Source organism: Armigeres subalbatus, chromosome 2 (assembly GCF_024139115.2).
Source record: "Armigeres subalbatus isolate Guangzhou_Male chromosome 2, GZ_Asu_2, whole genome shotgun sequence".
Taxonomy (NCBI): Eukaryota; Metazoa; Arthropoda; class Insecta; order Diptera; family Culicidae; genus Armigeres; species Armigeres subalbatus.
The window spans coordinates 439,608,411-439,630,905 of record NC_085140.1 but is presented as its reverse complement, the minus strand read 5'-3'; the positions used below and the strand labels follow the sequence as shown (position 1 = coordinate 439,630,905).

Here is a 22,495-nt window from a genome sequence, read left to right as displayed (position 1 = left end):
AAAGGCGTTTCCGATTCTGCAGTTTGTTCTAGTAGCGGAGATTGCCAAAATGTACTGCATGGTCAAAGTAGCAGCAGTCGACCAACCATTGCAACGGATTCTGTGGAGAAATTCAACAACCGATCCAGTTAGGACGTATGAGCTAACCACAGTTACGTACGGCACAGCGTCAGCACCGTATTTGGCTACCAGATGTCTGCAGCAGTTGGCTACTGAAGGAGAGGTTTTGCATCCGACAGCTGCAAGAGTTGTGCGTAAAGATTTCTACGTGGATCACTTGATGACTGGCACGGACACTTTAGAAGAGGGAACGACACTCGCTGCTGATCTAATCTCGTTGACGAAGTCAGCAGGCTTCATGTTACGCAAGTGGAATTCGAATAACTCTCAGTTGTTGTCAACTATTTCTCCAGAACTTCGAGACGATCGTTCTATATTTGAACTTGTGTATACGTCGATGGTCAAAACACTTGGACTGGTGTGGAAACCGGCCAATGACAGCTTCAAATTTGCAGTTCCACACTAGAGCACTGAGCCTCTTATCATCAAGCGAGTGGTTCTTGCTGACACCGCTCGAATCTTCGACCCACTCGGGCTCATCGGTCCGGTCACAGTTCAGGCAAAAATCTTTCTGCAGCAGCTCTGGAAACAGAAATTAGATTGGGACGAAGCTCTACCCGATAATCTCCAGATATTTTGGAAGGATTTCCGTAGAAACGCTAGCGCATTAGAATCATTCTCGGTACCAAGATGGATAGGGTTCAGTAACAGTCTAGCATCCGTAGAACTACATGGTTTTTGTGAGGCATCGGAAGCTGCATATGGTGCGTGCCTGTATCTGCGGTGCGAATCGACCGACGGATCGGTCTCCGTTCGCATCATTACGTCGAAGTCACGGGTTGCGCCATTAGAGGACCTCTCTCGAAAGAAGAAGAAGCAGTCGATTCCACGACTGGAGCTATCGTCAGCTTTGCTTCTCAGCCATCTTTATGAAAAACTCCGCAATAGCGTCAAAATACCTGCCAAAGCTTACTTCTGGACCGACTCCATGATAGTGAAGTGTTGGCTTTCTTCACTGCCGTTTCGTTGGCAATTCTTTGTTGCCAACAGAGTATCAGAAATCGAGCATTGTACCATTGTACCATCTTGGGGCAGCAGGGACTATGTCCAAGGGCTTGACGATCCCTCCCCAGGCCATCTGCGAGTTGTGGCGCCTGCCTAGGATGTGGTGGGGTTTGACAGTGGGCCCTGTTAAACCTCTATAAAAAGCTGCATGAATCCGCAAGTAGGCTCCGCCAAAGCGACCGTGTGCCGCTCAAAGCGCACAAGCCCAAGTCCTGGTGTTAGGTGGGACGCTAAACAGCCCTGACACGACGGTTCTCCGACGAGACAGGAGGTTTGCGAGGCCCAATAAGCCGCCTTTAAAAACAACTATTACGAACAACATAGAAGATAATACGACTCGATACAATCGGCAACGACCTAGGCGATGAATATGCGTTCTATGCGCAGCTGGAGCAGACATACGATGGATGCCCACTGCGGGACGTCAAAATCGTCATCGGTGACATGAACGCTCAGGTAGGAAGGGAGGAAATGTATAGACCGGTCATCGGACCGGATAGTCTGCATACCGTATCGAACGACAACGGCCAACGATGCATAAACTTTGCAGCCTCCCTCGGAATGGTAGTCCGAAGCACTTTCTTCCCCCGCAAGAATATCCACAAGGCCACATGTAAATCACCTAATCAAGTAACGGAAAACCAAATCGACCACGTTCTAACGGACGGTAAATTCTTCTCTGACATTACGAACGTCCGCACTTACCGCAGTGCGAATATTGAATCCGACCACTACCTCGTTGCAGTATGTCTGCCCTTAAAACTTTCGACGGTGTACAACACGCGTCGGAGTCGTCCGCCGCGGCTAAACATTGGGCCGCTACAAGACGGTAGACTAGCCCAAGACTATGCGCAGCAGCTGGAAGTGGCACTCCCAACGGAAGAGAAGCTAGGCGCAGCATCTCTTGAAGATGCCTGGAGAGATATTCGATCCGCCATTAGAAGCACCGCAACCGCTGCACTAGGCACGGTGGCTCCGGATCAGAGAAACGACTGGTATGACGGCGAATGTGAGCAGTTAGTTGAGGAGAAGAATTCAGCATGGGCGAGATTGCTGCAACACCGCACGAGGGCGAACGAGGCACGATACAAACGGGCGCGGAACAGACAAAACTCGATTTTCCGGAGGAAAAAGCGTCAGCAGGAAGATCGAGACCGTGAAGAGACGAAGGAACTGTACCGTGCTAATAACGCACGAAAGTTCTATGAGAAGTTGAACCGTTCACGTAAGGGCCACGTGCCACAGCCCGATATGTGTAAGCACATAAAGGGGAACCTTCTTACGAACGAGCGTGAGGTGATCCAAAGGTGGCGGCAGCACTACGAAGAGCACCTGAATGGCGATATGGCAGATAACGGTGGCGGCATGGTAATGAACCTAGGAGCACGCCCGCAGGACATGCGACTTCCGGCTCCGATTCTCCAGGAAATCCAGGAGATCGGCCGGCTGAAAAACAACAAAGCCCTTGGAGTTGACCAACTACCAGGAGAGCGGTTTAAACACGGTGGTGAAGCACTGGCTAAAGCGCTGCACTGGGTGATTACCAAGGTTTGGGAGGATGAGGTTCTGCCGCAGGAGTGGATGGAAGGTGTCGTGTGTCCCATCTACAAAAAGGGCGATAAGCTGGATTGTAGCAACTACTGCGCAATCACATCGCTGAACGCCGCCTACAAGGTACTCTCCCAAATTTTATGCCGTCGACTAACACCAATTGCTAGAGAGTTCGTGGGGCAGTACCAGGCGGGATTTATGGCTGAACGCTCTACCACAGACCAGGTGTTCGCCATACGTCAGGTATTGCAGAAATGCCGCGAATACAACGTGCCCACACATCATCTATTTATCGACTTCAAAGCCGCATATGATACAATCGATCGGGACCAGCTATGGCAGCTAATGCACGAAAACGGATTTCCGGATAAACTGATACGGTTGATCAAGGCGACGATGGATCGGGTGATGTGCGTAGTTCGAGTTTCAGGGGCATTCTCGAGTCCTTTCGAAACCCGTAGAGGGTTACGGCAAATATACTATATTAACAATATGATTCACTCTCACGAAATTTTGGCGACACCACATGTGGCGCCAACTCGCGTCCGAAAGGATCGAAACACACGTAAATCGAATTACCCGAAATATGACGATCGTTTTACACACACTTCAAAATGTCATCATGAAAAAAAATAGGGATGCTTGATGTTTTTTTTGCAAACTTAATCGATTATGTTTAATCGAATGCAAATGGAAAATCAAATGTTGTAGCAGAAGTGTGGTAGGCATATTTTTGTGGAAATGTATAATAAATTTGATATAGCTCGTTGAACTGTATCCGGCGGGACCATGCCGGTGCACCTACTCGCTCTCTGTTTCGCACACCATGTTGCTGTTTGCTCATTTGACTGCAACACTTTTATCAAATGTACTATTGTCGCGCTAATCTTTTTCTAGAATGCTGCGGCGGTCTTACACTCGCAGGCTCGACTGTGAAGGTAAACGTCAAGATAGCCGCCGTGTTAAAAGATAGGCAGAATTTTCCCGCTCAAAACAAAATCACGTGCTTTTCGCGAAATGACAACAGTGTTCGATTGTATTAGTGAGAGGCAACCGGAGTCACTGAGTACATGGAGAGTGTTTATCATGGCAAGTGCATACAGTGGGTGAGATTTTCATTCACACTGTTGTGTTTAGTGACCGTTGCGATTACCTGAGAAGCAACCAGCAGGAAGCTGCAGTATTCTATTTTATCTCGAGATGCATAATATATTAACAATATGATTCACTCTCACGAAATTCTGGCGACCCCACATGTGACGCCACGATACACGATACACGTTATAATTAAACTACCCAACATATGACGATCGTTATACACACACACTTACGGAGCCGAATTTATTGAATTCAACATTTGGCTAGCAAACATTACCGCTAGGCAATGGTTAAACTCACTGGTATTTTTTAACAGCAAGGAAGTGACCCTGATCAATTTACTTATGTTTTGTTACAGTTTTTGAATTTAAATGTAAATTAACAAAACTCGTACAGATTTATAGATTTATGATTTATAGATTTATAGATGCATAAGAGTTTACAAAATGATTGTTTGAGCTCGAAAAACGATGGAATTCCGACATTCAAGACTTAAGGATTTTTGAAAACGTAACGATTTTTATCACATTTTCAAGGATGATATGATCAAAATATTCTACTGTGGGATACCGAAAGTGCTCTTGTTCTATAAAAGTACCTTCAAGTTAAAGGATGCGCATAAATGTTGAGTGAGCATCTGTAAATGCTACTGGGAGCACTGCAAGTATACCTCAACATATGACAGCGGTCGGTGTCTCTCCGCCTTTTACACATTGGAGTTCGAGTAACAAGGTTGTGTGGCAGCGGAGCGGTTCTTCGCAGTAATAAACGGATTTCACATCTACCTACTTGTGAGATGAGCACTAGGGTGGTTCAAAAAATTGATTTTGATCCACAGTGCTCATCTGATTCTTTACCATGTTCTGAGTTTCCCATTTGGATTAAAACTGATTTAGCACAAGTCGTTTCAAGTTTGCATGCAAATTAGTATAGGGAAAATTATTTTTTCGTTGTACTGTTAATGACGTTTCCCCATCAAGCGCAGGTTAAAAGAAAACCTACATAGCTAAAAGGAATACTCAACAGCTTTCACTCAGTGTAAACCGCATCTCAATCAATCGTTCCAATGATTCATGATAAGACAATGTTTTCACCACGTAAAACACTTTTTGGTAGATGATTTGCATTATAAATATACTAGGGAGAAATATCAATATATTCAAGGGAGATCAGGGATATTGCTGTTACAATTATTTTAAATTGATATTTGAAAAACATCCCTAGAACGGAATAAAACTTGTAATGTTGCTTGGGATATCACCGCATGGCTAAGGAAGGCTTTTATATTAATATGGCAGATTATTGTTTACCATGATCAATCGTTTTGAATAATTTTATGACACCAGTTAAACTTATTCATTCGCATAACAAGTTTCAATTTTGGCAGGTGTTGAGAAAGAATTGGGTATATATGTAAAAAAGATATCGAACCAGTGCATAATCTCCATCCAAGCATTTCTCAGCTATTTTCAGAGGATTACATACATTTATCGAGTTTGGCTTCGTTATGCTCTTTGACGCTTGAGCTTCAATAAACAAGTTATTTAGACTATAACTTGGTAATAATCGATTCCTACTTAATTTTTTATATGATGATTGGAAGAAAAAATCGAGGAAACTCATTTAGTAGTGACGTGGTAAATAATTGACTGTTTTACAACTAAAAGGTTCCGTTTAAGGGAGAAAAAAAGTTGTTTGGGACCCCTCGGTAGATTTTTTTCAAATAGTCACGAAATGAAAGCTTAAAGGGTCAAACACAATGGATACGTTTGCGTGAGTTTTGACAGTTTTCCCATGTGTTTGGCCCATAAGAGCTATATTTTCACGTACTGAAAGTATTAGCGATGCTCATTTTTTTTTGTTACACACCGCGTTGAATTATCTTGATTTTATAAAATCAATGATGATTTCTTTTCAAATTAATTCGCATGCATAATCCCATTTTTGAGAATTCCCAAATTGTTATCAATTTGTGAATATGATTTGACAGAGAGAAACGTACTTTTGTGAATAAACTGCACGATATGAGAGTCTGATATAAATACAATTCAAACATAATTACGTTTGTGGTACAATCTCTCTATATAAAAATGAGTTTGCATTTCCTTTGAGGCAATATAACTCACGAACGGGTTGACCGATTTGTACAGGTTTCTCATTAATCGATTCGTCTTGAGGACTGCTGTGTTATAAAATATCACTAAATTTTGAGGAGAAAGTTGAGAAATTGTGAAAATACAATTTTGATGCGAGTTGTAAAGAAACCCAATACGATCGCACTAAAAATGATCTAGAGTGCGGCGCTGAATGAACTCAACAATTGACAGTAAGAATGCAAAATATAGTTGACTCTATAAATCTCGATGTTCTATATCTCGATATCTCTCCCTATATCGATGGTTTCCTAGGTCCCTTCAATCTACATACATTTTGGCTTTCTACATCTCGATAACTTCCCTATCTTGAAATCTTTCTATCCCGATGTGTTGTAATCGTATTTTGTTCTGGATTCACGTTCCTTATGTCGATATGTTCAAATTTTTAGGCTACTAGACCATATTTGGACGATAACAATGCAGATCAACAATAAGCAATGATATTTGTTTTGTTGTCGTTTTTCATAGCAACAAGCTGTTTTGGATCTAGTACCCTTTAACATTTTCCTTTCATTCCTCGATCTCTCCCTATCTCGATGGTCCCTTCAATATCGAAATGTGGAGAGCGACTGTAGTATAATCCCGAGCAAGGTCAGGTACGTTCAACTAGTTTTTCTTGCGAAAGTATCGAAAAATAATCTATTAAATCCCAAAAAATATCTGAAATTGGATACGAAATCGAAAAAGCACAATAAAATAGGCGTAATTAAGTTTAGCCGAAATATCTCACCGTAATGCTACGTTTTGAAAGGGCAAGTGAATTGAACAGCTTAGTTTAATGCAATTAACTTGCCAAGAGTTGAACATGTTCAAATTACTGTCCGTTCAAGTGAGTTGAGCGAAGGTGTTTGGACGCGTTTAATCCAAGCGACTTGTTCAATTCACTTTCCATGTCTAAATGTAACAAAATAATCATACCCATTATGATAAGCGCAACATAACAAAACGCAATCGGATGAGTGTCATCTTCATGGCTTTCCACTCAAGATACATATTCATTCAATCAATGGTGGGCAGCAAAAAGTTTTCAATTCATAATAAGTTGCAACGCAGGTGTTGAGTTCCAGTAGGAATTTAGGACACCGAAGAGGAAGAAGAATGATGCATTGGAAAAATATCGATAATATTCAGAAAGAAATAATCAAATTTCTTGCTGAAGCAAATGATAGAAATGTTTACAGTGGAACAATCATTTTAATGTTTGCGGAACGGCTTTCACAGTTTGAACGATTGAAGCAAAGGTGTAGTTTGTCTGCTTTGCACTGCTTCATCGAAATATTTACAGTAGTGTTTGCATTTAACAAAGTCGATATTCCGGTAATCGATTTATTGAAAAATGTATGGACATCCCCACACTGTAAAATGTCATCGAACAACTGTATGACTACTCACCGGAAGATGGCAGGAGGGTTTTCCAGCACAAGCTAGAAAAAAACATGTTTAGATTCCTCTTTGCTCGCTAGATGATGTTGTTATCACCGGCAAATTGTTCGCCATTTCGTTGTATGGGAAAACTCGAAGTGAACCATATTGTTAATATAATATATTTGGTTACGGCAAGGTGATGGTCTTTCGTGTCTGCTATTCAACATCGCTTTGGAGGGAGTAATACGAAGGGCAGGGATTGACACGAGTGGTACGATTTTCACGAAGTCCGTCCAGTTATTTGGTTTCGCCGACGACATTGATATCATGGCACGTAACTTTGAGAGGATGGAGGAAGCCTACATCAGACTGAAAAGCGAAGCTAAATGGATTGGACTAGTCATCAACACGTCGAAGACGAAGTACATGATAGGAAGAGGCTCAAGAGAGGTCAATGTGAGCCACCCACCACGAGTTTCTATCGTTGGTGACGAAATCGAGGTGGTTGAAGAATTCGTGTACTTGGGCTCACTGGTGACTGCTGATAATGATACCAGCAGACGAAGACGCATAGTGGTTGGAAATCGTACGTACTTTGGACTCCGAAAGACGCTCCGATCGAATAGAGTTCGCCGCCGTACCAAACTGACTATCTACAAAACGCTTATAAGACCGGTAGTTCTCTACGGACACTAGACCTGGACGATGCTCGTGGAGGACCAACGCGTTCGGAGTTTTAGAAAGGAAAGTGTTTCGTACCATCTATGGTGGGGTGCAGATGGCGGACGGTACGTGGAGGAGGCGAATGAACCACGAGTTGCATCAGCTGTTGGGAGAACCATCCATCGTTCACACCGCGAAAATCGGAAGACTGCGGTGGGCCGGGCACGTAGCCAGAATGTCGGACAGTAATCCGGTGAAAATGGTTCTTGACAACGATCCGACGGGAACAAGAAGAGGAGGTGCACAGCGGGCAAGGTGGATCGATCAGGTGGAGGACGACTTGCAGACCCTCCGCAGACTGCGTGGTTGGCGAAGTGCAGCCATGGACCGAGCTGAATGGAGAAGTCTTTTATGTGCAGCACAGACCACTGCGGCCTTAGTCTGATGATAAATAAATAAATATGCTTATGGATGTGGCTTTCGCAGTCTGAGGATAATCAAAACGGCTAGAGTTTGAAATTACCCGACGTTTCGGCCGAATGTATTTGGCTTTTTTCAAGGGAAATTATGTGTCAACCGTTTTTCGTGAAACATGAAACAGGCATTAATTCGCGAGCGAAAAACGGTTGACAAATAATTGCCCTTGAAAAACGGTTGACAAATAATTTCCCTTGAAAAAGGCCAAATACATTCGGCCGAAACGTCGGGTAATTTCAAAATCTAGCCGTTTTGATTATCCTCAGACTGACAAAGCCACATCCATAAGCAACTTCAATTCCAGTCGACAATTAATAATAAATAAATATATTGATTTTGTGAAACCTAATCTTCTGTAATTTCAACAGGCAGAAACTGGACTCAACGATTCTTGGAAAAACATCCGGAGCTGAAGAAAAAGCGCACTATGAGGCTCTCAAAAACTGCGGCGATTGTCACGGAAACCCAAATTCGTCGCTGGTTTACAGAGGTCGAAGAAACTCTCCAAGAGAAAGGCATTGACCTGTCTATATTCAATGAACCAGAGAGGATTTACAATTTTGACGAGTCAGGGTTCAAGCTTGCGCCGAAGGAGTTCAAGGCTATTTGCGGACAGAATGTCGAAAACGTGTACTATATGCACAGTAATTCTGACAAAGATAGCTACACAGCTCTTTTTGGATGTAACGCTGCGGGTGAGCTTACACCGCCGATGGCATTGTACCCTGGGAAAAGAATGACACGTGAAATTGCTGAAAGTACTCCAGAGGGATGGTCTGTAGGCGTATCCGATGAAGGTTGGCAGACGTCTAAGATGTTTTACGAATAGAATGATTTCTATAAGTGGCTTTTGAATAAGGGCGTGCAATTTCCCATTATTGTATTTGTGGATGGACATAAAAGTCACATAAGTATTGAACTGACTGAGTTCTGCACGACTCATCAAATTGAACTCATCGCACTTTATCCTAACTCCACACGGATTTTGCAGCCTTTGGACCGCCAGTTTTTTGGGCCATTCAAACAAATCTGGAGCAAAGTCTTGAGACAACATCTCTTGGCACAAAGAAATGCAAAGGTTACTAAGTTGAATTTTTGCTCACTGCTAAAGACATCGCTTAATAACTTCACGAACACTGAAATATGCCTGAAAAACGCTTTCAAATTGTGTGGACTCTCTCCATGGGACGTAAATGAACTGGATTTTAGTCGGTTACCAACGAATGCGAACCGAGCATGTATGGACAATGAAGATAGTTCTAGCACCGTGAATGGAACAGGAAACAATGAGCCTGAACAGAATGAGTTTCTTATTCAATTGTACCACATTGAAAAGGGACTCAGTGAAGATCAGCTGATACGATTTGCATTGAACTGGAAAAAGGATTTTTCTGGCGCTCTTCAACTACTGGAAGTCTATTAAAGACAAGTCACAAGGTCTAATGTTAACAGAGCCACTCCAGCAATTTCAAAGTATAATTGTAACAATTAGCAATCATGATGAGTCTGTTCCTTCGTTAGATCATTGTGCCGACCAAAGTAAGTAATAACGTATTCTATAGATACCATCGTAACATCACAATATTTTTTATTTTTATTCGATCCACCGATCGGTCCTGAAGTGGCCGGGAACGCCAATGATAATGCAGAAGAGGATGACCCGTTCGATGACGTTTTCATTTGGCCGAAGGTGTAGGATAAAAGTAAAGATGTGAAACCAAGACGACAAGAGTGCGTACCGTCAGTTGCAACCAGTAATAGATGGCGGAAATGGTATGATCAGAAAGAAGAAGGACGAAAACAAGAGGAAGAAGCAAAAATAGCAAGAGCTGAAAAACGGAAACTAACTCGAATCCAAAAAGAGGAAGAAGCAATTGAAAAGAAAAAGAAAAGAGAAGAGAAAAAGCGATATAATGAATTATTGCAGCTGGATAAAGAAAACAAACAACCAAGGAAGAAAGTGAGGGCGAAATTTAAAATGGTATAATAGGAGCCGAGCCGAAGATTGATGTAACGAGAAATATTTATTAGTTCATGATTTTTTTTTAAATGGTACTGATAAATGCTGCCTCCATAAAGTGCGACTTTATTTCATTTCATTTTTATAAAAGATATTTTAGTTACTAGATAAAGATTGTCGCTGTCGTCGCTGTCCGGAACATCTTTTGCTGGCGAGGATAGGGGAGCTAAATGTCAAAGAAGAAAAATCCATACGATTTGACAGCTTGATACCCAACATGTTCCGGACAGCAGAACAAAGAAAACAGAAGCGACATTCTTTTTCTAGTAACTAAAATATCTTTTATTTTTATGGAAAGAGATAAGTGGTCTACTTTTAAAACTTGAAATATTCTATGAGCTTATTGTTATGTGATGCCGTTAAAAAATGATGCCAGAAGCTTTCGGGGGAGGGGTTATACAATTTTGAGACAGTAATTGTCTGGGGGATCGAAAAATCTGAAAAAGTAGAGGACGTCATATTTGGATCGCCCCCTAAGTTGATTTCGGCTGATTGAAATGGACTTCTTTTTTGCCTTTCTCGTATATGTACATACTTTTTGTAGATGGTCCGGAGACCCATAGTGTTGTGAATTTTGTTTTCTCCACACAACTTGAAATTCTGACTCCGTTACTTAATATTCTCTCTTACTAGATTTCCCCTATCAAGTTATAGAGCATCTAATGAACTCAAAATTATTATGTTCAAACTACACCAATCCTTATTGATTATTAATATCAAGCAATCATAAACTGCGATATGTACTATTTCGTCGATATTAATTTTTTTAGTGACCCATAATTTGTATTAAATTGACCAACAATTGTTACACGCCCGTTTGAAACCACTCAAAATTGAGTGAAAAACCACTCACTTTCAGTAAAAGTGGAACAACTCAAAAATTGAGTGAACCAATGTTTACTCATTTTTGAGTAAAGACCGAAAGATGTCAAAAAATGCCTAAAATCTACTCAAATTATTTATCGAGAAAAATAGAATTTTGATTACTTTTCACTCAAATTTCAGTGAAGAAATATTTTAATGATTTATGGCAATTTTACCAATGAAATAATAAATAATGTATGGAAAAAGAGCAATCTTGATCATTTATTTAAACAAAAATATTACAAATGGTTCTCACTAATGACTGCACCTAGTGCACATATTCGATTTAAAAATTGGCGTTTTAGTCGTATTTGGCGTATACTTCGGGAATTCTTATGTTAACGATAGCGGTGGCGTGCCAGAGTTTGACGTTGTCATACATGATTACCTGTCTTCGGGGATTGTCACAATCGGTAATATTGATTATGGGAGCAGTGGTCGACAGCGCTGCTGCTGGCGTTGACAAATCTAGCGATCCTTTCTGGATATGGTCACTGTTATTGATTGTATTGGAATTCCAGTTCTCGTCGGATGTTGGCGCTGATCGTCCTTCCAGTTGCGTGAATTCGTTTATTTCCCAAAATAAGGAAGAACTGAAATGGATGAAGTTAGGATAAGAAATCTTACACTATATTAATTGATTTTATTTTACCACCAACGCACCAACTGGTCTTCCATAGACTGACTTCTATGCTTCGCCGGTCTGCAATATCGAGAGATTAAAATATATTTTAAACATTATGAGGATATTTTAAGCTTATTCTTGTACCACTTACCTTTGACATCCAACCAGATATTAAATTATTTCAGATCAATTCTTGATTTCAGTAAGAGTAATTTTAGAACTAACTATTCGTTATGTCCTCACTTCAATGACATTGACTTGGAATTTTCACTCAATTTATTTTTTTAGCTTTCTTAAAAATGTGACTATGTATTACGCAATTCATAAAATTAATTTACTCATTTTTTGACATATAACACGAATTTACAAAAATGAGTAAAACTTAAACAGAAATTGAGTGGAATCCAACGGGCGTGTACGTTGGAAATTTTGACCCATATTTGTGTATCAAGTCGATGACAAACTTTTTCAATAATTTCGACATTTCACTGTTAAGAAATCATTTTTGCAGGCATAAGACACCAAAAGATAATTGGAAAGTGACACTTTTTCTAGATTACGAATAATTATATTATAGAATGAAGGCTTAAGTGACCCATAATAGTGGGGGGACTGTAGTCAGTAATTATTTTGGAAAAACACTTTTTTTTAACTAATTTTATTTGCTAATTATCTACTACATGCATTCATCTCTTAGATTAGGTGTTCCGTGTTTTCCTAACACTATCATCCTTATTTGCTATGATACATTTTTAGTTATTATTAATACACTTCAATTGCCTCTGGCAGTTAGGAATTTTCCTCTGGTTGAATTGAACCATGTAGGAATTAAAATGTTTTCAACTTAAACTAAACTTAACCTTATTTATACTAAGGGTACAAGGAGCTAATCGTTGCAATAGAAGATTGCAACGATTTTTGTCTAAATTTGGAAACTATTTTGTTTGACATTTGTTGCAAGTTGCAATGTCTCCATATTAGAAATTATATGAAGTTCATTGGTATTAAACCACGGAGGCAACTTCAAAATAATTTTTAAAATTTCATTTTGAATCCACTTAAGTGCCTTCTTGGCGGACGGAAGTGTTTTGCATTTCATCCGTCATATTTTTTATTTTTTAATGAAATAATAAAAGAAATATTTTCAAAAAATGGATCGGATGGCATACTAATAAGAGTGGTTTTTAATAAGAAGAATGGTGTAAACAGGAGTGATTGTCTTTGTGCCAATTGAGTTTATGTGAAGCGAGCAGAAGAACCTCCATCAAGAATGCATCGCTGGTTTCAACTTTCGCTGCTCTGTTTTTTTAGAAGGTCGATTCCGCCTTGGCCAATCGACTATCAAAAAGAGTTCAGATAATGTGATGGATGACGCCGAGATGGAAATTGACGAATCAAACACATGAATTCGGTGAGCTAGTTCCAGTTGTTTTCTATGACCCTCCTAAGACCCAAATTTTCGTATTCGCTTAAAAGAGCTTCTTTACTGAAACAGCTGCTTAACACCACATAACATATGTGTAACTCGGGTTCAAAAAGTTGTACCCAAGTACAGATTCAGAGGTGGTATAGAGAACATCGTAATGTCAAAGGCATTATACCAGTTCACTTTCGAAACACGGAAAAATATATAGTAAACACAATCAAACCTTACACGATGAGATGATTTAACCCATTAATGGGTACTGTATTTAAGTTAATATTATTTTTTTTTTTTTTTTTTATTAGCTTTATTAAGGAGACTTGCAGCCCCAGGCTGGCTCGCCTCCGTAATATTATTCCTACCGTGAAAAAGTCACTCTTTTGACATAGAACTACGTCTGTCTTTTCTATATTGGCTTTTTCTACACGAATCGTATTTTATGGGATTTTTTTCACTAAAATTTTGGGATTTCCGCTGGTCATTCAGACATATTTTTGGATTTACGCGGATTTTACGTTGTTTTAATTTACGCGGCCCATACCCGAATAAAAAATATTATAGAAAAACAATACAATTTATTGTAACATCACTATAAAACACAATAAATTTACAATAGATTTTATTGTAGATGAAATAATAGAAATACATTAGAATGTATTGTTATGAACCATTCATTAAATTGTAAATGAAGTTTTCGCATTAGAACATACGGGTTGTTAAGTATCGTAACTATACAAAATCTGAGTTTTTTTCATACACTTTTTTTTGTCAAACAATAGAGTGCATCGTAAATATATTGTTGAAATATCCGAAGAAAACCGTTCAAATTACATTAGACTGAATTGTATTTTTATAGTAAAACAATACGATATTGGATTTCCTAATTATGACGGCTTTACCGTTCAACAATGAAATTTTAAGAAAAATAATGCATATTTACGGCAATGGGATAAATATTATTATATTGCTTATATGCAATTTGAACAAAATTTTCAGAAGTTATCAATGATTAAAATTTATGCACTAAATGTTCTAGAAACAATTGGAAGTATTGTTACATTAGAGAACGTCATATCCACGACGTTGATACAATATGGACAACCATCAAGAAACTATATATCCTATTGTATACCGTAGAACGTATGGTAATTCAATTGTTGAGCCTATGGTACACTTTTATCCGGGTATCCTCCGCGTTAAAACCGATTTCAGTATGTTACTAGAGTGATACAAATTTTGACTTTTTTGCACCCCGATGCTTAAACGATTGCATTTGCTATTTAATTAAACCTCCTAAATTTTTAGCTAATTTGGATGTAATTTGATTGTGCACGCGTCATTTGAAGTTTGTATGAAAAATACTATGGAAATCGCTATTGATGTAAAAGATCGTTCCGTGAGGTGGCCCATGAACTATTAGAATATAATAAACGCGTCGACTGCATTAAACAGTTCCTCAGCTGAAATACAGTTGTTGCTGCGAAGCGATTAAACTTTTGTAAGCAAAGTTATATAGAAAACAAAAATGCTTATTATTGATATTGATGTTATTCTTTTACGTGTTAAATTAAATTTCCCACGATTCAGTGTTTCCTTAATAACTTTTCTTGTAAGCATCAAATTGATTCGTAACAAAGACGAGCTGCTTCCTTGCTAAATTTGCTATGTAGTCGATGTATTCATACGTTTTTGAAGCTTAATGGGGAAGCGTTGTGGAACGGTTTACCCAAAAGTTACTGTTTTCATATCGATTTTCATACAAACTTCATATTGCGCGTGCTCACTCAAATTACAACCAAATTAGTTAAAAATTTAGGATGATTGTTAAAATAGCAAATGTAATCGTTTAAGCACAGGGGAGCGAAAAAGTCAAAATTTGAATCAGTCTAGGTTACATACAATATTGATGTATGATAATATTTGCTATTGAACAATTGCTTATAGTTTAGCAGACGGTTTCGGTAGATTCGTCGATCTCGTAAGAGCATCGCAAGCTTCTTCTTTTATATCACTATACCGTGCAAACTCAAACTTCGGACGCTTAAGCACTTTCTGAAATACAATCATCCTGTTAACTCACATTTTTAATCACACCGTTTAAATCACCATTGCAACCACTAAGTACAGTATTCATCTTTGAACTACGAATTTAATATGTGCAAGATTTTGCGAAGAATGTTTGCAATTTATGAAAATGTCCGGCATCTGTTTGATTCAAACCTCGGACACCGGCGGGGCTGGATTCATATTTCGGACACAAAGATTCAAACTTCGGACACCTGATTACACAGTACCGGGAAGAATGATTAAGAAGAATTTTCACTGCACAGCTCAGACTGTCTTTTAAACATTTCGTAGCATTGATTTAACATGTCTTATTAAAATGTAACTATACTAAACAAGCGAAAACTATTAGTCTTTCCGATCCAGCTTGACGAAACATTTCGATGAAATATTTCAGAAAATTTCCCATACGAATTGAAGCGTCCGAAGTTTGAGTGTGTCCGAATTTTGATTATTCACGGTATTCCATTCATTTCATTTATTTAGTTAACATCTAAACAGATAACACTGAATCAACAATTTGACGCCACAATGCACGGTTCGAGGCCGCATCTCTCCATCCTCGGATACGCCCCACGCTCGCCAAGTCGTTCTGCACCTGGTCTGCCCATCTCGCTCGCTGCGCTCCACGCCGTCTCGTACCTGCCGGATCGGAAGCAAACACCATCTTTGCAGGGTTGCTGTCCGGCATTCTTGCAACATGTCCTGCCCATCGTACCCTTCCGGCTTTAGCTACCTTCTGGATACTGGGTTCGCCGTAGAGTTGGGCGAGCTCATGGTTCATTCTTCGCCGCCACACACCGTCTTCTTGCACACCGCCAAAGATGGTCCTAAGCACCCGTCTCTCGAATACTCCGAGTGCTTGCAAGTCCTCCTCGAGCATTGTCCATGTTTCATGTCCGTAGAGGACAACCGGTCTTATTAACGTCTTGTACATGACACATTTGGTGCGGTGGCGAATCTTTTTCGACCACAGTTTCTTCTGGAGCCCGTAGTAGGCCCGACTTCCACAGATGATGCGCCTTCGTATTTCACGACTAACGTTGTTGTCAGCCGTTAGCAAGGATCCGAGGTAGACGAATTCCTCGACCACCTCGAAGGTATTCTCGTCCATAATTTTCCATAGCTCTACGCGGTCTATACTGTCGTAAGCCGCCTTGAAATCTACGAACAGATGGTGCGTTGGGACCTGGTATTCACGGCATTTTTGAAGGATTTGCCGTACAGTAAAGATCTGGTCCGTTGACGAGTGGCCGTCAACGAAGCCGGCTTGATAACTTCCCACGAACTCGTTCACTAATGGTGACAGACGACGGAAGATGATCTGGGATATCACTTTGTAGGCGGCATTAAGGATGGTGATCGCTCGAAAGTTCTCACACTCCAGTTTGTCGCCTTTCTTGTAGATGGGGCATATAACCCCTTCCTTCCACTCCTCCGGTAGCTGTTCGGTTTCCCAGATTCTGACTATCAGTTTGTGCAGGCAAGTGGCCAGCTTTTCCGGGCCCATCTTGATGAGTTCAGCTCCGATACCATCCTTACCAGCGGCTTTGTTGGTCTTTAGCTGTTGAATGGCATCCTTAACTTCCCTCAAGGTGGGGGCTGGTTGTCTTCCATCGTCCGCTGAACTGACGTAGTCATCTCCTCCTCTGCCTTGACTTTCACTGCCTGTACTCTCAGCGCCATTCAGATGTTCCTCGTAGTGCTGCTTCCACTTTTCGATCACCACACGTTCGTCCGTCAAGATGCTCCCATCCTTATCCCGGCACATTTCGGCTCGCGGCACGAAGCCTCTGCGGGATGCATTGAGCTTCTGATAGAATTTGCGTGTATCTTGAGAACGGCACTGCTGTTCCATCTCCTCGCACTCCGTTTCTTCCAGGCGGCGTTTCTTCTCCTGAAAAAGGCGGGTCTGCTGTCTCCGCTTCCGTCTATAACGTTCCACGTTCTGCCGGGTACCTTGCTGCAGCGCGACCGCCCGCGCTGCGTCCTTCTCCTCCAGAATCTGTCTGCACTCTTCGTCGAACCAATCGTTCCGTCGATTTCGACCCATATACCCGACGTTGTTCTCCGCTGCGTCGTTAATGGCTGCTTTGACTGTATTCCAGCAGTCCTCAAGAGGGGCCCCATCGAGCTCACCCTCTTCCGGCAACGCTGCCTCGAGATGCTGCGCGTATGCAGTGGCGACATCAGGTTGCTTCAGTCTTCTAGGTCGTACCGCGGCGGTCGTCGGTACCGAACATTGTTGATGACGGATAGTTTTTGGCGCAGTTTAACCATCACCAGATAGTGGTCAGAGTCGATGTTAGCGCCACGATATGTCCTGACGTCGATAATGTCGGAGAAGTGCCGTCCATCAATCAGAACGTGGTCGATTTGTGATTCTGTGTGCAGTGGTGTTCTCCAGGTGTACCGATACGGGAGGCTGTGTTGGAAGTAGGTGCTGCGAATGGCCATATTCTTGGAGGCGGCGAAATCAATTAGTCGTAGGCCGTTTTCGTTCGTCAGCCGGTGAGCGCTGAACTTCCCAATAGTCGGTCTAAACTCCTCCTCTTGGCCAACCTGAGCGTTCAAATCTCCTAAGATGATTTTGACGTCGTGGCTTGGGCAGCTGTCGTACTCACGTTCCAGCTGCGCGTAGAATGCGTCCTTATCATCATCAGTGCTTCCGGAGTGTGGGCTATGGACGTTGATTATGCTGAAGTTGAAGAACCGGCCTTTGATCCTCAACCTGCACATTCTTTCATTGATCGGCCACCACCCGATCACGCGCCTTTGCATGTCGCCCATCACTATGAAAGCTGTTCCCAGCTCGTGCGTGTTGCCGCAGCTCTGGTAGATGGTATGATTACCTCTAAACGTTCGCACCATTGATCCCTTCCAACAAACCTCCTGCAGCGCTACGATGCCGAATCCACGGTCCTTGAGTACATCGGCGAGTATGCGTGTGCTCCCGATGAAGTTGAGAGATTTGCAGTTCCAAGAACCGAGTTTCCAATCGCTAGTCCCTTTTCGTCGCAGTGGTCTTTCCTAAGGTTGCTCGTATCCCGGCCAGCACCGCGGGGAGGTAGGGATAGGAGTTGCTGGGTAAGAGGCTAAGGACCGCGAGATGGGGTCTATTTTATTTCTTCAGGTACGCGAAGTACCAATGGTACGCTTTACCCAGCATTTGCCGTGCCTCACGGTATTCCAACTGGAAATTAGTAATCTATTAGCATTTCTGTGGTTGCAACTGCAACTCACGTGAAGGAATAATAATTATTATCAATAAACTGTCAAACTTCTTTGTCGCGTCTACTCTGACTTCCTCCATAGGATGACCACCAAACGCCGTTGACAGCCTTGCTGCCACGATGGACTTTCCTGTAATGAGTCACCGGGGCTCAGTCTGACTTAGTGGCAGGTGCTTAGTCAGACTGTGGCGGGTGCTTTCAAATCAAACATTATAGTTATTTCAATTGATTATTTGGATACGTGATCGCTTAAGAGTGTTGTTCATCCTCGTTCATTTGAAAAATTTATTTTTTAAATCCTTTTCAAATGTTGGTATTAAAATTGTATACTTCACCAGTGTTAGTAATGCTCACTCAATCTCAAGAGCACAGGTCAAGGTCAAGGTCAGATTGTATTTCTATCAACATGAACTTACTTAATAGGCCCTTGATCTGAATAAATCTCAAAAGCGTTCAACAACAACATTTATGTTGCCTAATGGATGCCTAATGTGGTGAAATTAATCATTTTTGATACCTAAAAAATACCATATATTTTATCTCATAATTCATTGAATTCAATGAGAAAATAAAACGAAACACGGCTACGTACCGCATACAAAGTGAAATAACAGACTTTTTTTTCAAAGGACCGAATCGCCGAATAATATGCAATTAATGTGATTCAAATTTTGGGTTAATTTATTAGACCGTGCAGGGCTTTACTTTTATACCACTTTTTAGTTCCGTGTCGCTTTTCTCAGATGACAGAACGATGTTCCCCGTACCAGTTATACAACTTTGGCGAGAAGCAAAAGGGGGCCAACTTTTTGCTACGACTTCTCTTCGAAGTTACACTTATGTTATGTGTTAACACTCTAGCACAAATATCGAGTAGTGACGGTTAACTAAATCAAGTCGTAGCAAAGCCTTACTCCTGTTACAATGAATATTTATCAAAACTCGTATCTTTTAGCGTTCCATCCATGCCATGTACAACTTCTGTGTCACTGTCAGTTCCCTTCAAAACTTAATATCCATTGCCTTCTTTCTGCACAAAGAGCGAACCTAAACTATAAGCAATTACCGCAGTCTGTCACAATATAAAGCGATTGGCCTGGTAGTGATTTTAAATCCATTTTTGCTCAAGTTGTGTACTCTGTTTTTGCACTCTGCAAACAGTTACCTTCACATGACTTCATTTTTACTCCTCACTCACTTTTCGTGAACATTTGTGGTAAGCAATTGAAAAAAAATTGTGTTTTGACGGGAGTAATTAAAAAGAACTATTCCAAGCACGGAAAATATGGAGATTGTAAGTAAAAATATGGTATGATTTTGTCGTCTTATGAGTTTTTGCTTATCCAGGGAGTCAATATTCGAGCAGCGCCTAACAATATACTATTTGTCATTAACAGAGTTTGTTACTGACAAACGCACCTAGCGACAAACCTTTATCAGAATCCGAACACAATATGACACGAATCGTTTGCCTTGCATGCTCTGATATTTCCGAAAATACGATGCTAATTTTGTAATCATTGTTCGATTCTCCAATATTTCCATAAAAGCAGAAACTATGATAGCATAAAACCGAAATTTTCTCTAGAAATAATGCAAAATAACGGGATGAAACGTTAGCAACAAGATTGTGTTCTTTTTTGTTGCTGACAAAATTTTTCGGATCTTTGTCATTATTATCTCCGGCAAAAACAAAGCGTTGGTTCTCTTTTGTCTCTTGTTTCGCAAGCGCATTCCAAAAAAGTTGATTCCCTGTTGCTTATTTTTCATCACTTTTGTTTCTTTTTCTTTCTTCCTCGTTCCAGAGAGCGAGTAATATCGCTTAAACCTAGGGTTATATGTACGCTGATGTACTGATGAAGTATTCGTCATGTTTTCATAGTAATATATCTGAATTTGGGGCCCTCCTTAGTCGTGCGGTAAAATGCGTGGCTACAAAGCAAGACCATGCTGAGGGTGGCTGAGTTGGATTCCCGGTGCCGGTCTAAACAATTTTCGGCTTGGAAATTGTCTTGACTTTCCTGGGCATAAAAGTATCATCGTGTCAGCCTCAATATATTATTTATTTATTTATTCAGACTAAGGCTGAAGTGGCCTGTGCGGTATATAAGAGTCTTCTCCATTCGGCTCGGTCCATGGCTGCACGTCGCCAATTACGCAGTCTACGGAGGGTCCGCAAGTCATCTTCCACCTGATCGATCGCCCGGCCCACCGCAGTCGTCCGATTTTCGCGGTGTGAACGATGGATGGTTCTCCCAGCAGCTCTTGCAACTCGTGATTCATTCGCCTCCTGCACGTACCGTTCGCCATCTGCACCCCACCATAGATGGTACGCAGCACTTTCCTTTCGAAAACTCCGAGTGCGCGTTGGTCCTCCACGAGCATCGTCCAGGTCTCGTGTCCGTAGAGGACTACTGGTCTAATGAGCGTTTTGTAGATAGTCAGTTTGGTACGGCGGCGAATTCTATTCGATCGGAGCGTCTTGCGGAGTCCAAAGTACGTACGATTTCCAGCCACTATGCGTCTCCGAATTTCTCTGCTGGTATCATTTTCGGCAGTCACCAGTGAGCCCAAGTACACACATTCTTCTACCACCTCGATTTCGTCACCACCGATGCCAACTCGCGGTGGGTGGCTCACATTGTCTTCTCTTGAACCTCTTCCTATCATGTACTTCGCCTTCGACGTGTTGATGACTAGTCCGATCCGCTTGGCTTCCCTCTTCAGTCTGATGTAGGCTTCCTCCATCTTCTCAAAGTTACGTGCTATAATATCTATGTCGTCGGCGAAGCCATTTGGCTGGACGGACTTATTGAAAATTGTACCACTCGTGTTAATCCTTGCTCTTCGTATTACTCCTTCCAAAGCGATGTTGAATAGCAGACACGAAAGACCATCACCTTGCCGTAACCCTTTGCGGGTTTCGAAGGGACTCGAGAATGCCCCTGAAACTCGAACTACGCACATCACCCGATCCATCGTCGCTTTGATCAACCGTGTCAGTTTATCCGGAAATCCGTTTTCGTGCATTAGCTGCCATAGCTGGTCCCGATCGATTGTATCATATGCGGCTTTGAAGTCGATGAATAGATGATGTGTGGGCACGTTGTATTCGCGGCACTTCTGCAGTATTTGGCGAATGGCGAACACTTGGTCCGTGGTGGAGCGTTCGCCCATAAAGCCCGCCTGGTACTGCCCCACGAACTCCCTTGCAATTGCTGCTAGTCGACGGCATAAAATTTGGGAGAGTACCTTGTAGGCGGCGTTCAGCAATGTGATTGCGCGGTAGTTGCTACAATCCAGCTTATCGCCCTCAGGATATACGAATGCAAAAATGGTAACCTGGCTTAGAAACCTCGCAGTTAATAACTGTGGAAGTGCTTAATGAACACTAAGCTGCGAGGCGGCTCTGTCCCAGTGTGGGGATGTAATGCCAATAAGAAGAAGATATCTGAATTTATGCAAAAACTTTTACCCATCAGTGTTTAACTAGGGCACTAGACTAAAAACTGTGTCCCATCCCAAGATGTCGAGGACCCATGGAGTGTACATTAATCTTCTTAGCAAAGTCACTCCTAACGATTCGTCAATCATCTTTCCCCCTGAATGTGAAACGGTTGGTACGGCTGTCCCCGTTTCTTCCTTTTGTAGATTCAAAACTTTCCGTTGATCATGTTATTTTTTACTAAATAATCTGATTGCCGGGTGTTGAATTTGTCCCTTTTAATATATCTCAATCTCAATCAACAAATTAGGATAATACTTTGGTTAATTTCGGTAAACCTCAATATACGGCTTAAAATAGAGTAACAACTTGTTTAGTTGATTATC

The 22,495-nt window shown here is 41.4% G+C and overlaps 1 protein-coding gene and 1 long non-coding RNA gene across 2 annotated transcripts in view; both read right to left on the bottom strand.

Moving 5' to 3' along the window:
- LOC134213655 (uncharacterized) overlaps positions 1–22,495 on the bottom strand; it is a 78,687-nt gene that overhangs the window by 6,679 nt on the left and 49,513 nt on the right. The window lies entirely within an intron of this gene.
- On the bottom strand, positions 11,587–12,231 carry LOC134218075 (uncharacterized). The gene is made up of 3 exons (XR_009981241.1): positions 12,096–12,231; positions 11,972–12,022; positions 11,587–11,912 (listed from the first exon to the last, which is right to left on the bottom strand). It is a non-coding gene; the product is annotated as an uncharacterized LOC134218075 (long non-coding RNA).